Source organism: Argopecten irradians, chromosome 4, assembly GCF_041381155.1.
Source record: "Argopecten irradians isolate NY chromosome 4, Ai_NY, whole genome shotgun sequence".
Lineage (NCBI taxonomy): Eukaryota > Metazoa > Mollusca > Bivalvia > Pectinida > Pectinidae > Argopecten > Argopecten irradians.
The window spans coordinates 2,297,060-2,318,189 of record NC_091137.1 but is presented as its reverse complement, the minus strand read 5'-3'; the positions used below and the strand labels follow the sequence as shown (position 1 = coordinate 2,318,189).

The 21,130-nt window shown below is 37.4% G+C and overlaps 1 protein-coding gene across 1 annotated transcript in view; it reads right to left on the bottom strand.

Moving 5' to 3' along the window:
* LOC138320353 (dual 3',5'-cyclic-AMP and -GMP phosphodiesterase 11A-like) overlaps positions 1 to 21,130 on the bottom strand; it is a 495,361-nt gene that overhangs the window by 45,414 nt on the left and 428,817 nt on the right. The gene's annotated exons all lie outside the window — the stretch shown is intronic.

Below are 21,130 nucleotides of genomic sequence, written 5' to 3'. Positions count from 1 at the left end.
ACATTAGTAGTCCTGTCACAGATACAGACAAACGTTAGGTCTAACATTAGTAGTCCTGTCACAGATACAGACAAACGTTAGGTCTAACATTAGTAGTCCTGTCACAGATACAGACAAACGTTAGGTCTAACATTAGTAGTCCTGTCACAGATACAGACAAACGTTAGGTCTAACATTAGTAGTCCTGTCACAGATACAGACAAACGTTAGGTCTAACATTAGTAGTCCTGTCACAGATACAGACAAACGTTAGGTCTAAACATTAGTAGTCCTGTCACAGATACAGACAAACGTTAGGTCTAACATTAGTAGTCCTGTCACAGATACAGACAAACGTTAGGTCTAACATTAGTAGTCCTGTCACAGATACAGACAAACGTTAGGTCTAACATTAGTAGTCCTGTCACAGATACAGACAAACGTTAGGTCTAACATTAGTAGTCCTGTCACAGATACAGACAAACGTTAGGTCTAACATTAGTAGTCCTGTCACAGATACAGACAAACGTTAGGTCTAAACATTAGTAGTCCTGTCACAGATACAGACAAACGTTAGGTCTAACATTAGTAGTCCTGTCAGACAAACGTTAGTAACATTAGTCTTCACAAACGTTAGGTCTAACATTAGTAGTCCTGTCACAGATACAGACAAACGTTAGGTCTAACATTAGTAGTCCTGTCACAGATACAGACAAACGTTAGGTCTAACATTAGTAGTCCTGTCACAGATACAGACAAACGTTAGGTCTAACATTAGTAGTCCTGTCACAGATACAGACAAACGTTAGGTCTAACATTAGTAGTCCTGTCACAGATACAGACAAACGTTAGGTCTAACATTAGTAGTCCTGTCACAGATACAGACAAACGTTAGGTCTAACATTAGTAGTCCTGTCACAGATACAGACAAACGTTAGGTCTAACATTAGTAGTCCTGTCACAGATACAGACAAACGTTAGGTCTAACATTAGTAGTCCTGTCACAGATACAGACAAACGTTAGGTCTAACATTAGTAGTCCTGTCACAGATACAGACAAACGTTAGGTCTAACATTAGTAGTCCTGTCACAGATACAGACAAACGTTAGGTCTAACATTAGTAGTCCTGTCACAGATACAGACAAACGTTAGGTCTAACATTAGTAGTCCTGTCACAGATACAGACAAACGTTAGGTCTAACATTAGTAGTCCTGTCACAGATACAGACAAACGTTAGGTCTAACATTAGTAGTCCTGTCACAGATACAGACAAACGTTAGGTCTAACATTAGTAGTCCTGTCACAGATACACACAAACATTAGGTCTAACATTAGTAGTCCTGTCATAGATACAGACAAACGTTAGGTCTAACATTAGTAGTCCTGTCACAGATACAGACAAACGTTAGGTCTAACATTAGTAGTCCTGTCACAGATACAGACAAACGTTAGGTCTAACATTAGTAGTCCTGTCACAGATACAGACAAACGTTAGGTCTAACATTAGTAGTCCTGTCACAGATACAGACAAACGTTAGGTCTAACATTAGTAGTCCTGTCACAGATACAGACAAACGTTAGGTCTAACATTAGTAGTCCTGTCACAGATACAGACAAACGTTAGGTCTAACATTAGTAGTCCTGTCACAGATACAGACAAACGTTAGGTCTAACATTAGTAGTCCTGTCACAGATACAGACAAACGTTAGGTCTAACATTAGTAGTCCTGTCACAGATACAGACAAACGTTAGGTCTAACATTAGTAGTCCTGTCACAGATACAGACAAACGTTAGTTCTAACATTAGTAGTCCTGTCACAGATACAGACAAACGTTAGGTCTAACATTAGTAGTCCTGTCACAGATACAGACAAACGTTAGGTCTAACATTAGTAGTCCTGTCACAGATACAGACAAACGTTAGGTCTAACATTAGTAGTCCTGTCACAGATACAGACAAACGTTAGGTCTAACATTAGTAGTCCTGTCACAGATACAGACAAACGTTAGGTCTAACATTAGTAGTCCTGTCACAGACAAACGTTAGGTCTAACATTAGTAGTCCTGTCACAGATACAGACAAACGTTAGGTCTAACATTAGTAGTCCTGTCACAGATACAGACAAACGTTAGGTCTAACATTAGTAGTCCTGTCACAGATACAGACAAACGTTAGGTCTAACATTAGTAGTCCTGTCACAGATACAGACAAACGTTAGGTCTAACATTAGTAGTCCTGTCACAGATACAGACAAACGTTAGGTCTAACATTAGTAGTCCTGTCACAGATACAGACAAACGTTAGGTCTAACATTAGTAGTCCTGTCACAGATACAGACAAACGTTAGGTCTAACATTAGTAGTCCTGTCACAGATACAGACAAACGTTAGGTCTAACATTAGTAGTCCTGTCACAGATACAGACAAACGTTAGGTCTAACATTAGTAGTCCTGTCACAGATACAGACAAACGTTAGGTCTAACATTAGTAGTCCTGTCACAGATACAGACAAACGTTAGGTCTAACATTAGTAGTCCTGTCACAGATACAGACAAACGTTAGGTCTAACATTAGTAGTCCTGTCACAGATACAGACAAACGTTAGGTCTAACATTAGTAGTCCTGTCACAGATACAGACAAACGTTAGGTCTAACATTAGTAGTCCTGTCACAGATACAGACAAACGTTAGGTCTAACATTAGTAGTCCTGTCACAGATACAGACAAACGTTATCTAATTAGTAGGTCTAACATTAGTAGTCCTGTCACAGATACAGACAAACGTTAGGTCTAACATTAGTAGTCCTGTCACAGATACAGACAAACGTTAGGTCTAACATTAGTAGTCCTGTCACAGATACAGACAAACGTTAGGTCTAACATTAGTAGTCCTGTCACAGATACAGACAAACGTTAGGTCTAACATTAGTAGTCCTGTCACAGATACAGACAAACGTTAGGTCTAACATTAGTAGTCCTGTCACAGAACAGACAAACGTTAGGTCTAACATTAGTAGTCCTGTCACAGATACAGACAAACGTTAGGTCTAACATTAGTAGTCCTGTCACAGATACAGACAAACGTTAGGTCTAACATTAGTAGTCCTGTCACAGATACAGACAAACGTTAGGTCTAACATTAGTAGTCCTGTCACAGATACAGACAAACGTTAGGTCTAACATTAGTAGTCCTGTCACAGATACAGACAAACGTTAGGTCTAACATTAGTAGTCCTGTCACAGATACAGACAAACGTTAGGTCTAACATTAGTAGTCCTGTCACAGATACAGACAAACGTTAGGTCTAACATTAGTAGTCCTGTCACAGATACAAAAACGTTAGGTCTAACATTAGTAGTCCTGTCACAGATACAGACAAACGTTAGGTCTAACATTAGTAGTCCTGTCACAGATACAGACAAACGTTAGGTCTAACATTAGTAGTCCTGTCACAGATACAGACAAACGTTAGGTCTAACATTAGTAGTCCTGTCACAGATACAGACAAACGTTAGGTCTAACATTAGTAGTCCTGTCACAGATACAGACAAACGTTAGGTCTAACATTAGTAGTCCTGTCACAGATACAGACAAACGTTAGGTCTAACATTAGTAGTCCTGTCACAGATACAGACAAACGTTAGGTCTAACATTAGTAGTCCTGTCACAGATACAGACAAACGTTAGGTCTAACATTAGTAGTCCTGTCACAGATACAGACAAACGTTAGGTCAAACATTAGTAGTCCTGTCACAGATACAGACAAACGTTAGGTCTAACATTAGTAGTCCTGTCACAGATACAGACAAACGTTAGGTCTAACATTAGTAGTCCTGTCACAGATACAGACAAACGTTAGGTCTAACATTAGTAGTCCTGTCACAGATACAACAAACGTTAGGTCTAACATTAGTAGTCCTGTCACAGATACAGACAAACGTTAGGTCTAACATTAGTAGTCCTGTCACAGATACAGACAAACGTTAGGTCTAACATTAGTAGTCCTGTCACAGATACAGACAAACGTTAGGTCTAACATTAGTAGTCCTGTCACAGATACAGACAAACGTTAGGTCTAACATTAGTAGTCCTGTCACAGACAAACGTTAGGTCTAACATTAGTAGTCCTGTCACAGATACAGACAAACGTTAGGTCTAACATTAGTAGTCCTGTCACAGATACAGACAAACGTTAGGTCTAACATTAGTAGTCCTGTCACAGATACAGACAAACGTTACGTCCAACATTAGTAGTCTTGTCACAGATACAGACAATCGTCAGGTCTAACATTAGTAGTCCTATCACAGATACAGACAAACGTTAGGTCTAACATTAGTAGTCCTGTCACAGATACAGACAAACGTTAGGTCTAACATTAGTAGTCCTGTCACAGATACAAAAACGTTAGGTCTAACATTAGTAGTCCTGTCACAGATACAGACAAACGTTAGGTCTAACATTAGTAGTCCTGTCACAGATACAGACAAACGTTAGGTCTAACATTAGTAGTCCTGTCACAGATACAGACAAACGTTAGGTCTAACATTAGTAGTCCTGTCACAGATACAGACAAACGTTAGGTCTAACATTAGTAGTCCTGTCACAGATACAGACAAACGTTAGGTCTAACATTAGTAGTCCTGTCACAGATACAGACAAACGTTAGGTCTAACATTAGTAGTCCTGTCACAGATACAGACAAACGTTAGGTCTAACATTAGTAGTCCTGTCACAGATACAGACAAACGTTAGGTCTAACATTAGTAGTCCTGTCACAGATACAGACAAACGTTAGGTCTAACATTAGTAGTCCTGTCACAGATACAGACAAACGTTAGGTCTAACATTAGTAGTCCTGTCACAGATACAGACAAACGTTAGGTCTAACATTAGTAGTCCTGTCACAGATACAGACAAACGTTAGGTCTAACATTAGTAGTCCTGTCACAGATACAGACAAACGTTAGGTCTAACATTAGTAGTCCTGTCACAGATACAGACAAACGTTAGGTCTAACATTAGTAGTCCTGTCACAGATACAGACAAACGTTAGGTCTAACATTAGTAGTCCTGTCACAGATACAAAACGTTAGGTCTAACATTAGTAGTCCTGTCACAGATACAGATAAACGTTAGGTCTAACATTAGTAGTCCTGTCACAGATACAGACAAACGTTAGGTCTAACATTAGTAGTCCTGTCACAGATACAGACAAACGTTAGGTCTAACATTAGTAGTCCTGTCACAGATAAGACAAACGTTAGGTCTAACATTAGTAGTCCTGTCACAGATACAGACAAACTTTTGGTCAAACATTAGTAGTCCTGTTATAGATACAGAGAAACGTTTGGTTTAACATTAGTAGTCCTGTCAAAGATACAGACAAACGTTAGGTTTAACATTAGTAGTCCAGTCACAGATACAGACAAACATTTGGTCAAACATTAGTAGTCCTGTCACAGAAACAAACAAACGTTCGGTCTAACATAAGTAGTCCTGTCACAGAAACAGACAAACGTTAGGTCTAACATTAGTAGTCCTGTCACAGATACAGACAAACGTTAGGTCTAACATTAGTAGTCCTGTCACAGATACAGACAAACGTTAGGTCTAACATTAGTAGTCCTGTCACAGATACAGACAAACGTTAGGTCTAACATTAGTAGTCCTGTCACAGATACAGACAAACGTTAGGTCTAACATTAGTAGTCCTGTCACAGATACAGACAAACGTTAGGTCTAACATTAGTAGTCCTGTCACAGATACAGACAAACGTTAGGTCTAACATTAGTAGTCCTGTCACAGATACAGACAAACGTTAGGTCTAACATTAGTAGTCCTGTCACAGATACAGACAAACGTTAGGTCTAACATTAGTAGTCCTGTCACAGATACAGACAAACGTTAGGTCTAACATTAGTAGTCCTGTCACAGATACAGACAAACGTTAGGTCTAACATTAGTAGTCCTGTCACAGATACAGACAAACGTTAGGTCTAACATTAGTAGTCCTGTCACAGATACAGACAAAACGTTAGGTCTAACATTAGTAGTCCTGTCACAGATACAGACAAACGTTAGGTCTAACATTAGTAGTCCTGTCACAGATACAGACAAACGTTAGGTCTAACATTAGTAGTCCTGTCACAGACAAAAGTTAGGTCTAACATTAGTAGTCCTGTCACAGATACAGACAAACGTTAGGTCTAACATTAGTAGTCCTGTCACAGATACAGACAAACGTTAGGTCTAACATTAGTAGTCCTGTCACAGATACAGACAAACGTTAGGTCTAACATTAGTAGTCCTGTCACAGATACAGACAAACGTTAGGTCTAACATTAGTAGTCCTGTCACAGATACAGACAAACGTTAGGTCTAACATTAGTAGTCCTGTCACAGATACAGACAAACGTTAGGTCTAACATTAGTAGTCCTGTCACAGATACAGACAAACGTTAGGTCTAACATTAGTAGTCCTGTCACAGATACAGACAAACGTTAGGTCTAACATTAGTAGTCCTGACACAGTCAAAAATTAGGTCTAACATTAGTAGCCCTGTCACAGATACAGACAAACGTTAGGTCTAACATTAATAGTCCTGTCACAGATACTGACAAACGTTAGGTCTAACATTAGTAGTCCTGTCACAGATACAGACAAACGTTAGGTCTAACATTAGTAGTCCTGTCACAGATACAGACAAACGTTAGGTCTAACATTAGTAGTCCTGTCACAGATACAGACAAACGTTAGGTCTAACATTAGTAGTCCTGTCACAGATACAGACAAACGTTAGGTCTAACATTAGTAGTCCTGTCACAGATACAGACAAACGTTAGGTCTAACATTAGTAGTCCTGTCACAGATACAGACAAACGTTAGGTCTAACATTAGTAGTCCTGTCACAGATACAGACAAACGTTAGGTCTAACATTAGTAGTCCTGTCACAGATACAGACAAACGTTAGGTCTAACATTAGTAGTCCTGTCACAGATACAGACAAACGTTAGGTCTAACATTAGTAGTCCTGTCACAGATACAGACAAACGTTAGGTCTAACATTAGTAGTCCTGTCACAGATACAGACAAACGTTAGGTCTAACATTAGTAGTCCTGTCACAGATACAGACAAACGTTAGGTCTAACATTAGTAGTCCTGTCACAGATACAGACAAACGTTAGGTCTAACATTAGTAGTCCTGTCACAGATACAGACAAACGTTAGGTCTAACATTAGTAGTCCTGTCACAGATACAACAAACGTTAGGTCTAACATTAGTAGTCCTGTCACAGATACAGACAAACGTTAGGTCTAACATTAGTAGTCCTGTCACAGATACAGACAAACGTTAGGTCTAACATTAGTAGTCCTGTCACAGATACAGACAAACGTTAGGTCTAACATTAGTAGTCCTGTCACAGATACAGACAAACGTTAGGTCTAACATTAGTAGTCCTGTCACAGATACAGACAAACGTTAGGTCTAACATTAGTAGTCCTGTCACAGATACAGACAAACGTTAGGTCTAACATTAGTAGTCCTGTCACAGATACAGACAAACGTTAGGTCTAAACATTAGTAGTCCTGTCACAGATACAGACAAACGTTAGGTCTAACATTAGTAGTCCTGTCACAGATACAGACAAACGTTAGGTCTAACATTAGTAGTCCTGTCACAGATACAGACAAACGTTAGGTCTAACATTAGTAGTCCTGTCACAGATACAGACAAACGTTAGGTCTAACATTAGTAGTCCTGTCACAGATACAGACAAACGTTAGGTCTAACATTAGTAGTCCTGTCACAGATACAGACAAACGTTAGGTCTAACATTAGTAGTCCTGTCACAGATACAGACAAACGTTAGGTCTAACATTAGTAGTCCTGTCACAGATACAGACAAACGTTAGGTCTAACATTAGTAGTCCTGTCACAGATACAGACAAACGTTAGGTCTAACATTAGTAGTCCTGTCACAGATACAGACAAACGTTAGGTCTAACATTAGTAGTCCTGTCACAGATACAGACAAACGTTAGGTCTAACATTAGTAGTCCTGTCACAGATACAGACAAACGTTAGGTCTAACATTAGTAGTCCTGTCACAGATACAGACAAACGTTAGGTCTAACATTAGTAGTCCTGTCACAGACAAACGTTAGGTCTAACATTAGTAGTCCTGTCACAGATACAGACAAACGTTAGGTCTAACATTAGTAGTCCTGTCCAGATACAGACAAACGTTAGGTCTAACATTAGTAGTCCTGTCACAGATACAGACAAACGTTAGGTCTAACATTAGTAGTCCTGTCACAGATACAGACAAACGTTAGGTCTAACATTAGTAGTCCTGTCACAGAAACAGACAAACGTTAGGTTCTAACATTAGTAGTCCTGTCACAGATACAGACAAACGTTAGGTCTAACATTAGTAGTCCTGTCACAGATACAGACAAACGTTAGGTCTAACATTAGTAGTCCTGTCACAGATACAGACAAACGTTAGGTCTAACATTAGTAGTCCTGTCACAGATACAGACAAACGTTAGGTCTAACATTAGTAGTCCTGTCACAGATACAGACAAACGTTAGGTCTAACATTAGTAGTCCTGTCACAGATACAGACAAAACGTTAGGTCTAACATTAGTAGTCCTGTCACAGATACAGACAAACGTTAGGTCTAACATTAGTAGTCCTGTCACAGATACAGACAAACGTTAGGTCTAACATTAGTAGTCCTGTCACAGATACAGAAAAACGTTAGGTCTAACATTAGTAGTCCTGTCACAGATACAGACAAACGTTAGGTCTAACAATTAGTAGTCCTGTCACAGATACAGACAAACGTTAGGTCTAACATTAGTAGTCCTGTCACAGATACAGACAAACGTTAGGTCTAACATTAGTAGTCCTGTCACAGATACAGACAAACGTTAGGTCTAACATTAGTAGTCCTGTCACAGATACAGACAAACGTTAGGTCTAACATTAGTAGTCCTGTCACAGATACAGACAAACGTTAGTTCTAACATTAGTAGTCCTGTCACAGATACAGACAAACGTTAGGTCTAACATTAGTAGTCCTGTTACAGACAAACGTTAGGTCTAACATTAGTAGTCCTGTCACAGATACAGACAAACGTTAGGTCTAACATTAGTAGTCCTGTCACAGTCAAACGTTAGGTCTAACATTAGTAGTCCTGTCACAGATACAGACAAACGTTAGGTCTAACATTAGTAGTCCTGTCACAGATACAGACAAACGTTAGGTCTAACATTAGTAGTCCTGTCACAGATACTGACAAACGTTAGGTCTAACATTAGTAGTCCTGTCACAGATACAGACAAACGTTAGGTCTAACATTAGTAGTCCTGTCACAGATACAGACAAACGTTAGGTCTAACATTAGTAGTCCTGTCACAGATACAGACAAACGTTAGGTCTAACATTAGTAGTCCTGTCACAGATACAGACAAACGTTAGGTCTAACATTAGTAGTCCTGTCACAGATACAGACAAACGTTAGGTCTAACATTAGTAGTCCTGTCACAGATACAGACAAACGTTAGGTCTAACATTAGTAGTCCTGTCACAGATACAGACAAACGTTAGGTCTAACATTAGTAGTCCTGTCACAGATACAGACAAACGTTAGGTCTAACATTAGTAGTCCTGTCACAGATACAGACAAACGTTAGGTCTAACATTAGTAGTCCTGTCACAGATACAGACAAACGTTAGGTCTAACATTAGTAGTCCTGTCACAGATACAGACAAACGTTAGGTCTAACATTAGTAGTCCTGTCACAGATACAGACAAACGTTAGGTCAAACATTAGTAGTCCTGTCACAGATACAGACAAACGTTAGGTCTAACATTAGTAGTCCTGTCACAGATACAGACAAACGTTAGGTCTAACATTAGTAGTCCTGTCACAGATACAGACAAACGTTAGGTCTAACATTAGTAGTCCTGTCACAGATACAGACAAACGTTAGGTCTAACATTAGTAGTCCTGTCACAGATACAGACAAACGTTAGGTCTAACATTAGTAGTCCTGTCACAGATACAGACAAACGTTAGGTCTAACATTAGTAGTCCTGTCACAGATACAGACAAACGTTAGGTCTAACATTAGTAGTCCTGTCACAGATACAGACAAACGTTAGGTCTAACATTAGTAGTCCTGTCACAGATACAGACAAACGTTAGGTCTAACATTAGTAGTCCTGTCACAGATACAGACAAACGTTAGGTCTAACATTAGTAGTCCTGTCACAGAACAGACAAACGTTAGGTCTAACATTAGTAGTCCTGTCACAGATACAGACAAACGTTAGGTCTAACATTAGTAGTCCTGTCACAGATACAGACAAACGTTAGGTCTAACATTAGTAGTCCTGTCACAGATACAGACAAACGTTAGGTCTAACATTAGTAGTCCTGTTCACAGATACAGACAAACGTTAGGTCTAACATTAGTAGTCCTGTCACAGATACAGACAAACGTTAGGTCTAACATTAGTAGTCCTGTCACAGATACAGACAAACGTTAGGTCTAACATTAGTAGTCCTGTCACAGATACAGACAAACGTTAGGTCTAACATTAGTAGTCCTGTCACAGATACAGACAAACGTTAGGTCTAACATTAGTAGTCCTGTCACAGATACAGACAAACGTTAGGTCTAACATTAGTAGTCCTGTCACAGATACAGACAAACGTTAGGTCTAACATTAATAGTCCTGTCACAGATACAGACAAACGTTTAGGTCAAACATTAGTAGTCCTGTCACAGATACAGACAAACGTTAGGTCTAACATTAGTAGTCCTGTCACAGATACAGACAAACGTTAGGTCTAACATTAGTAGTCCTGTCACAGATACAGACAAACGTTAGGTCTAACATTAGTAGTCCTGTCACAGATACAGACAAACGTTAGGTCTAACATTAGTAGTCCTGTCACAGATACAGACAAACGTTAGGTCTAACATTAGTAGTCCTGTCACAGATACAGACAAACGTTAGGTCTAACATTAGTAGTCCTGTCACAGATACAGACAAACGTTAGGTCTAACATTAGTAGTCCTGTCACAATACAGACAAACGTTAGGTCTAACATTAGTAGTCCTGTCACAGATACAGACAAACGTTAGGTCTAACATTAGTAGTCCTGTCACAGATACAGACAAACGTTAGGTCTAACATTAGTAGTCCTGTCACAGATACAGACAAACGTTAGGTCTAACATTAGTAGTCCTGTCACAGATACAGACAAACGTTAGGTCTAACATTAGTAGTCCTGTCACAGATACAGACAAACGTTAGGTCTTACATTAGTAGTCCTGTCACAGACACCGTTAGGTCTAACATTAGTAGTCCTGTCACAGATACAGACAATCGTTAGGTCTAACATTAGTAGTCCTGTCACAGATACAGACAAACGTTAGGTCTAACATTAGTAGTCCTGTCACAGATACAGACAAACGTTAGGTCAACATTAGTAGTCCTGTCACAGATACAGACAAACGTTAGGTCTAAAATTAGTAGTCCTGTCACAGATACAAAAACGTTAGGTCTAACATTAGTAGTCCTGTCACAGATACAGACAAACGTTAGGTCTAACATTAGTAGTCCTGTCACAGATACAGACAAACGTTAGGTCTAACATTAGTAGTCCTGTCACAGATACAGACAAACGTTAGGTCTAACATTAGTAGTCCTGTCACAGATACTGACAAACGTTAGGTCTAACATTAGTAGTCCTGTCACAGATACAGACAAACGTTAGGTCTAACATTAGTAGTCCTGTCACAGATAAACGTTAGGTCTAACATTAGTAGTCCTGTCACAGATACAGACAAACGTTAGGTCTAACATTAGTAGTCCTGTCACAGATACAGACAAACGTTAGGTCTAACATTAGTAGTCCTGTCACAGATACAGACAAACGTTAGGTCTAACATTAGTAGTCCTGTCACAGATACAGACAAACGTTAGGTCTAACATTAGTAGTCCTGTCACAGATACAGACAAACGTTAGGTCTAACATTAGTAGTCCTGTCACAGATACAGACAAACGTTAGGTCTAACATTAGTAGTCCTGTCACAGATACAGACAAACGTTAGGTCTAACATTAGTAGTCCTGTCACAGATACAGACAAACGTTAGGTCTAACATTAGTAGTCCTGTCACAGATACAGACAAACGTTAGGTCTAACATTAGTAGTCCTGTCACAGATACAGACAAACGTTAGGTCCTAACATTAGTAGTCCTGTCACAGATACAGACAAACGTTAGGTCTAACATTAGTAGTCTAACATTAGTAGTCCATTAGTCCTGCACAGATACAGACAAACGTTAGGTCTAACATTAGTAGTCCTGTCACAGATACAGACAAACGTTAGGTCTAACATTAGTAGTCCTGTCACAGATACAGACAAACGTTAGGTCTAACATTAGTAGTCCTGTCACAGTACAGACAAACGTTAGGTCTAACATTAGTAGTCCTGTCACAGATACAGACAAACGTTAGGTCAAACATTAGTAGTCCTGTCACAGATACAGACAAACGTTTAGATCTAACATTTAGTAGTCCATGTCACAGATACAGACAAACGTTAGGTCTAACATTAGTAGTCCTGTCACAGATACAGACAAACGTTAGGTCTAACATTAGTAGTCCTGTCACAGATACGACAAACGTTAGGTCTAACATTAGTAGTCCTGTCACAGATACAGACAAACATTAGGTCTAACATTAATAGTCCTGTCACAGATACTGACAAACGTTACGTCCAACATTAGTAGTCCTGTCACAGATACAGACAAACGTTAGGTCTAACATTAGTAGTCCTGTCACAGATACAGACAAACGTTAGGTCTAACATTAGTAGTCCTGTCACAGATACAGACAAACGTTAGGTCTAACATTAGTAGTCCTGTCACAGATACAGATAAACGTTAGGTCTAACATTAGTAGTCCTGTCACAGATACAGACAAACGTTTTAGGTCTAACATTAGTAGTCCTGACACAGATACAGACAAACGTTAGGTCTAACATTAGTAGTCCTGTCACAGATACAGACAAACGTTAGGTCTTAACATTAGTAGTCCTGTCACAGATACAGACAAACGTTAGGTCCTAACATTAGTAGTCCTGTCACAGATACAGACAAACGTTAGGTCTAACATTAGTAGTCCTGTCACAGATACAGACAAACGTTAGGTCTAACATTAGTAGTCCTGTCACAGATACAGACAAACGTTAGGTCTAACATTAGTAGTCCTGTCACAGATACAGACAAACGTTAGGTCTAACATTAGTAGTCCTGTCACAGATACAGACAAACGTTAGGTCTAACATTAGTAGTCCTGTCACAGATACAGACAAACGTTAGGTCTAACATTAGTAGTCCTGTCACAGATACAGACAAACGTTAGGTCTAACATTAGTAGTCCTGTCACAGATACAGACAAACGTTAGGTCTAACATTAGTAGTCCTGTCACAGATACAGACAAACGTTAGGTCAAACATTAGTAGTCCTGTCACAGATACAGACAAACGTTAGGTCTAACATTAGTAGTCCTGTCACAGATACAGACAAACGTTAGGTCTAACATTAGTAGTCCTGTCACAGATACAGACAAACGTTAGGTCTAACATTAGTAGTCCTGTCACAGATACAGACAAACGTTAGGTCTAACATTAGTAGTCCTGTCACAGACAAACGTTAGGTCTAACATTAGTAGTCCTGTCACAGATACAGACAAACGTTAGGTCTAACATTAGTAGTCCTGTCACAGATACAAAACGTTAGGTCTAACATTAGTAGTCCTGTCACAGATACAGACAAACGTTAGGTCTAACATTAGTAGTCCTGTCACAGATACAGACAAACGTTAGGTCTAACATTAGTAGTCCTGTCACAGATACAAAAACGTTAGGTCTAACATTAGTAGTCCTGTCACAGATACAGACAAACGTTAGGTCTAACATTAGTAGTCCTGTCACAGATACAGACAAACGTTAGGTCTAACATTAGTAGTCCTGTCACAGATACAGACAAACGTTAGGTCTAACATTAGTAGTCCTGTCACAGATACAGACAAACGTTAGGTCTAACATTAGTAGTCCTGTCACAGATACAGACAAACGTTAGGTCTATCATTAGTAGTCCTGTCACAGATACAGACAAACGTTAGGTCTAACATTAGTAGTCCTGTCACAGATACAGACAAACGTTAGGTCTAACATTAGTAGTCCTGTCACAGATTCTATACATTGAAACTCACTAATAGTACAGTTACTCCAGACAGTATCGGCATACTCTAATATGTAAGTAGTTTAGATTCACTAATAGTACAGTTACTCCAGACAGTATCGGCATACTCTAATATGTAGTTTAGATTCACTAATAGTACAGTTACTCCAGACAGTATCGGCATACTCTAATATGTAGTTTAGATTCACTAATAGTACAGTTACTCCAGACAGTATCGGCATACTCTAATATGTAGTTTAGATTCACTAATAGTACAGTTACTCCAGACAGTATCGGCATACTCTAATAAGTAGTTTAGATTCACTAATAGTACAGTTACTCCAGACAGTATCGGCATACTCTAATATGTAGTTTAGATTCACTAATAGTACAGTTACTCCAGACAGTATCGGCATACTTTAATAAGTAGTTTAGATTCACTAATAGTACAGTTACTCCAGACAGTATCGGCATACTATAATAAGTAGTTTAGATTCAGTTATCCAGACAGTATCGCATACTCTAATAGTAGTTTAGATTCACTAATAGTACAGTTACTCCAGACAGTATCGGCATACTCTAATAAGTAGTTTAGATTCACTAATAGTACAGTTACTCCAGACAGTATCGGCATACTCTAATAAGTAGTTTAGATTCACTAATAGTACAGTTACTCCAGACAGTATCGGCATACTCTAATAAGTAGTTTAGATTCACTAATAGTACAGTTTACTCCAGACAGTATCGGCATACTCTAATAAGTAGTTTAGATTCACTAATAGTACAGTTACTCCAGACAGTATCGGCATACTCTAATATGTAGTTTAGATTCACTAATAGTACAGTTACTCCAGACAGTATCGGCATACTCTAATAAGTAGTTTAGATTCACTAATAGTACAGTTACTCCAGACAGTATCGGCATACTCTAATATGTAGTTTAGATTCACTAATAGTACAGTTACTCCAGACAGTATCGGCATACTCTAATAAGTAGTTTAGATTCACTAATAGTACAGTTACTCCAGACAGTATCGGCATACTCTAATAAGTAGTTTAGATTCACTAATAGTACAGTTACTCCAGACAGTATCGGCATACTCTAATAAGTAGTTTAGATTCACTAATAGTACAGTTACTCCAGACAGTATCGGCATACTCTAATATGTAGTTTAGATTCACTAATAGTACAGTTACTCCAGACAGTATCGGCATACTCTAATATGTAGTTTAGATTCACTAATAGTACAGTTACTCCAGACAGTATCGGCATACTCTAATATGTAGTTTAGATTCACTAATAGTACAGTTACTCCAGACAGTATCGGCATACTCTAATAAGTAGTTTAGATTCACTAATAGTACAGTTACTCCAGACAGTATCGGCATACTCTAATAAGTAGTTTAGATTCACTAATAGTACAGTTACTCCAGACAGTATCGGCATACTCTAATAGTAGTTTAGTAATAGTACAGTTATCCAACAGTATGGCATACTAATACTATGTACAGTTACTCCAGACAGTATCGGCATACTCTAATAGTAGTTTAGATTCACTAATAGTACAGTTACTCCAGACAGTATCGGCATACTCTAATATGTAGTTTAGATTCACTAATAGTACAGTTACTCCAGACAGTATCGGCATACTCTAATATGTAGTTTAGATTCACTAATAGTACAGTTACTCCAGACAGTATCGGCATACTCTAATATGTAGTTTAGATTAACTAATAGTACAGTTACTCCAGACAGTATCGGCATACTCTAATAAGTAGTTTAGATTCACTAATAGTACAGTTACTCCAGACAGTATCGGCATACTCTAATAAGTAGTTTAGATTCACTAATAGTACAGTTACTCCAGACAGTATCGGCATACTCTAATATGTAGTTTAGATTCACTAATAGTACAGTTACTCCAGACAGTATCGGCATACTCTAATAAGTAGTTTAGATTCACTAATAGTACAGTTACTCCAGACAGTATCGGCATACTCTAATATGTAGTTTAGATTCACTAATAGTACAGTTACTCCAGACAGTATCGGCATACTCTAATAAGTAGTTTAGATTCACTAATTGTACAGTTACTCCAGACAGTATCGGCATACTCTAATAAGTAGTTTAGATTCACTAATAGTACAGTTACTCCAGACAGTATCGGCATACTCTAATAAGTAGTTTAGATTCACTAATAGTACAGTTACTCCAGACAGTATCGGCATACTCTAATAAGTAGTTTAGATTCACTAATAGTACAGTTACTCCAGACAGTATCGGCATACTCTAATAAGTAGTTTAGATTCACTAATAGTACAGTTACTCCAGACAGTATCGGCATACTCTAATAAGTAGTTTAGATTCACTAATAGTACAGTTACTCCAGACAGTATCGGCATACTCTAATAAGTAGTTTAGATTCACTAATAGTACAGTTACTCCAGACTGTATCGGCATACTCTAATAAGTAGTTTAGATTCACTAATAGTACAGTTACTCCAGACTGTATCGGCATACTCTAATATGTAGTTTAGATTCACTAATAGTACAGTTACTCCAGACAGTATCGGCATACTCTAATAAGTAGTTTAGATTCACTAATAGTACAGTTACTCCAGACTGTATCGGCATACTCTAATATGTAGTTTAGATTCACTAATAGTACAGTTACTCCAGACTGTATCGGCATACTCTAATATGAGTCTTACATAAGAACAGTATAGTATATTTAATGTGTTTCTATCAACAAGATGTTTAAGAGTTCTTAATATATTTAATCTTTTAAACGATTTATCATTAATATTTTGAATGTGATTATTCCATAAACCTTTGGAGTTAAATAGGAGACCGAGATGCTTGTGACAATTTAGTTCATTTATAATTTGATTATTAAAAATAAATGGGGGGTGGGGGAGGGGGGGGTGGTGGATTCTATTTTTTCTTGTAATTGTTAAAGTTACAGTTTTTCTAAACCGACAGTTTTATCGGGATTAAATTTAATTTTCCAGAAATTAGCCCAATCATTAATAGCATCTAAGTCGTTATTGAGATCCTGGCATGATGTTTAAGAACTCTTAAACATCATCTTCAGTTACATAAAGTGATTATCATCTGCAAAAAGTTTAACATTAATATGAATTTCATTTGTTATATCATTAATGAAGACTAAAAAATGGGGGGGGGGGGGGGGGGGGGGGATAGAACCTTGGGGTACTCCAGCAGTTACAGATTTATAGTTGGAAGAATAGCCTTCATAAATTACTCTTTGTTTCCTATCAGACAAGTAGCTCGCATACCAGTCATATAAGTTACCTTTGATTCCATATTTTTAAAGTTTATATAATAATCCTCTATGCCAAACTCTATCAAATGCTTTACTTATATCACAAAATACCATTCTTATATCTTTTCCTTCATCTAATTTTTTTGCAATAATATTATATACAGAAAGTAACTGGTTTACGGTTGAGTCTCTTTGCTGAAAGCCTGATTGGTGTTGACTAATTATATGATATTTACTAAAATGATTGAAGACACATTTAAATACAATTTTTTTTCAAAAATCTTTATAAAACAAGATGTAATTGCAATTGGGCGATAATTAGTTGGATTTTCCATTCCTCCTTTACCTTTATATATAACATTAACATTACACTATTTCCAGGAAGATGGTATTTTACCTAGATTAGGTGATTTTTGAAATAAGATTTGAAGGGTTTAACATGCGAGGGTGCTAATTTTTTTACAATGATAGGTGATAGATTGTCCGGTCCTGCTGGTTAATAATAGATAATTGATCGCGTACATCATTAAAATTTAAATAGCTCAAGGGAGGTAAGTCAGTCTCTAATGTATCATTGGTGGTGTCAGTGGAGTTGGATGTATATATGAGTAAATCCTTAATCCTAGAAACCCTATATGGCACAACATGTAGTGTATAATTTATACAGGTTTATATATAAAAATATATCTAGTGGGTACTGGCCCGATTTTTTAACTAACAGTATACATATATATGTTATATATACTATCAGAGATTTAAATAGTAATATATATATATATGTATTCTGTTGGTTAAACATTTTCGTGCCAGGTCCCTGTGGGTCCAAATGTATAAACTGTATTCTTAAATCGCTGTGGTTTTACACAGTTACTCCTACATGTAGGAATATCTGGTGGGTCTAAATGTATAAACTGTATTCTTAAATCGCTGTGGTTTACACAGTTACTCCTACATGTAGGAATATCTGGTGGGTCTAAATGTATAAACTGTATTCTTAAATCGCTGTGGTTTACACAGTTACTCCTACATGTAGGAATATCTGGTGGGTCTAAATGTATAAACTGTATTTTTAAATCGCTGTGGTTTACACAGTTACTCCTACATATAGGAATATCTGGTGGGTCTAAATGTATAAACTGTATTTTTAAATCGCCGTGGTTTTACTCCTAGGAATAAGGTACAATATAACTTATTTATGCATCGTCCGTTGATAATTAATTACCTCTAAACTTACATGTTAATAAGGAAGTAGTGATTTACGAAACACATAGCAAACGGCTTTAAAATGCAACGTTTGAATTCTACATTTAGCAGAAAGAATTTTCTACATAATATACTTCTGAAGTTAAAATGAATAAAGCTGTTCTACTTACTAGCTAGCCTAACTATCGCCCAGCTTGTAACTCCAATAGTAAATATCCAGTTATGTATAACAGAAATTCTGTAATCTGGTTTTATTACGGCCGTGATACATTATACAGTGTTGTGAGTTTACCTCATACCTTGGTGAATGGTTGGTGTTGTTTTAAGGAACAATTGAAAGTCAATTATATCGTGATTATTTATCAGTGCGGACACCCTGTTAATCGTTTATAACATGACTTCATCCTATGACATGAGTGAGCTGTCACTCACCGACCAAATAAAAGACGTAATTGGGTTAATTATTATCAGTGACAGAAATGTATTTAATAATGACATAAATCACTTGTTGATAATAAACAGTATGTTTGGTTGTTATTCTCCACTGTTTATTTCTATATTTCTATCTAATCTCCATTTTAACTATAATTTTCTGATTTCATCTATGATCTCACCATTGACTGTCAAATGTGCAAAGTTACTTGGTATTTTCATTGATAGTTGTCTCTCATGGAAAGAGCATTATTGAATTTATTACAAAGAAAATAGGTGTGCTAAGAAGATTAAACTCATTTATGTCAGATAATGTCATTTTCCAAAGTATACACAGCATTGTTTTCCCTCATTTTATGTACTGTTCAACTGCCTGGAGTGAACCTAGCAACAAAATGTATATAAATATGGTTTTAAAATTACAGAAAAGAGCAGCCAGGATATTTCTTACGTATTTAAATGTGAATGGAAGAACAACTAGAGCTTCTATATAAAAGAAATTGTATGTTCTAACAGCCAGAACAAACTTTTTCAAACGTTCATTTGTTTATTGTGGAACGAAACTAGTGAGACTCCGTTAGTGTTTGGGTTTTTAAAACTTTTTCGTGCCAGGTCCCTGTGAATAGAACACACATCTATATCTGTGATTGCTTCCCTTACACCGATATTTTAGTACAAATATTATGGATAATATATAAGCTGTAATGATAACTATATATTTTTTACATTTCAATATTAGGCAAAAAAAATATGTCTGTTTAGGGTTACATTGGCAAAAAAAATGGGGTCGGTAGGTTGGCATATTTTTAAAGATGCTCGACCGCTGACAAATGGTATTTTTTCACTATAAAAAACAGCAGCAGACGATTTAGTATTTTTCTTCAGTTACACAAGTTACTTACTTTACACCATTACCACCTCTGGAAAGTTTGAGCTTCGAATTTTACTATAAGTTAGAATTACAAAAAATAATTAATTGCATCCCGAAAAAATTCCGTGGCACTATATTCTATATGGAATGAAGTACGGATTGCGCATGCACCAAATGCAAAATAAATTATTTTATATTATTTTTGTGTTAATTAGACACATATATACATGATTAAACACCAATTATTGTTAAAGTGATGAATATCATTTATGCTCTGTCGGCGGTGGAGCATCTTTGAAAAAAATTCAGTGTCTAAAATAATAGCTGAAACCGGAGTCTGAGATTGAAATCCTGACTTTTAATTTTTCTTTATAGAAAAAGTGGGAAAAAAATAGGGTCGGGGGTAAAAAAATAGGGTCGGTCGGGTAACCCTAAACAGACATTTTTTTTGCCTGTTCCCCCCTATAATATATAGGCAGTTTGAGTTACCTATTAAAAACATGAAATCATAGGAAAGACATATCGTAGGGTCAGAGCCAAAATTTATACAAACTCTGTTCCCCTTCCTCCATGGGTATTCCTGGCCAAATTTGGTTACATTCCATGTAAAACTCTATTACTAGTAGCGATTTAAAGGATTTACCCCTATTTCCTTTATTGGATCCCGTCCTGCTACCCCCAGGGGGGTCAGAGTCAAAATTTATACAAACTCTGATCCCTTCCCTAGAGGATGTCCATGCCAAATTTGGGTACATTCCATGCAGAACTCTATGACTAGTAGCGATTTAAAGGAAATGTTGACGGACGGACGCTGCGCCATGACATAAGCTCACCGGCCCTTTCGGGCTAGGTGAGCTAAAGACCTAATAACATTGGCAGGTTTAGCGGACTAAAGTGAACCGAGAGGCTAATGATGAACCTATCACCTATTAGTCCACTTGTATTTTTGAGTGAAATAGGCAAAGACTTAAGTTGATGTCATTAATTTTAACAGTACTATGGGCCCTTCACTTGCAAAACGTGTCAATATTATATCTCTTCACCTCTTGGTTATTGAGAAGAAGAATGC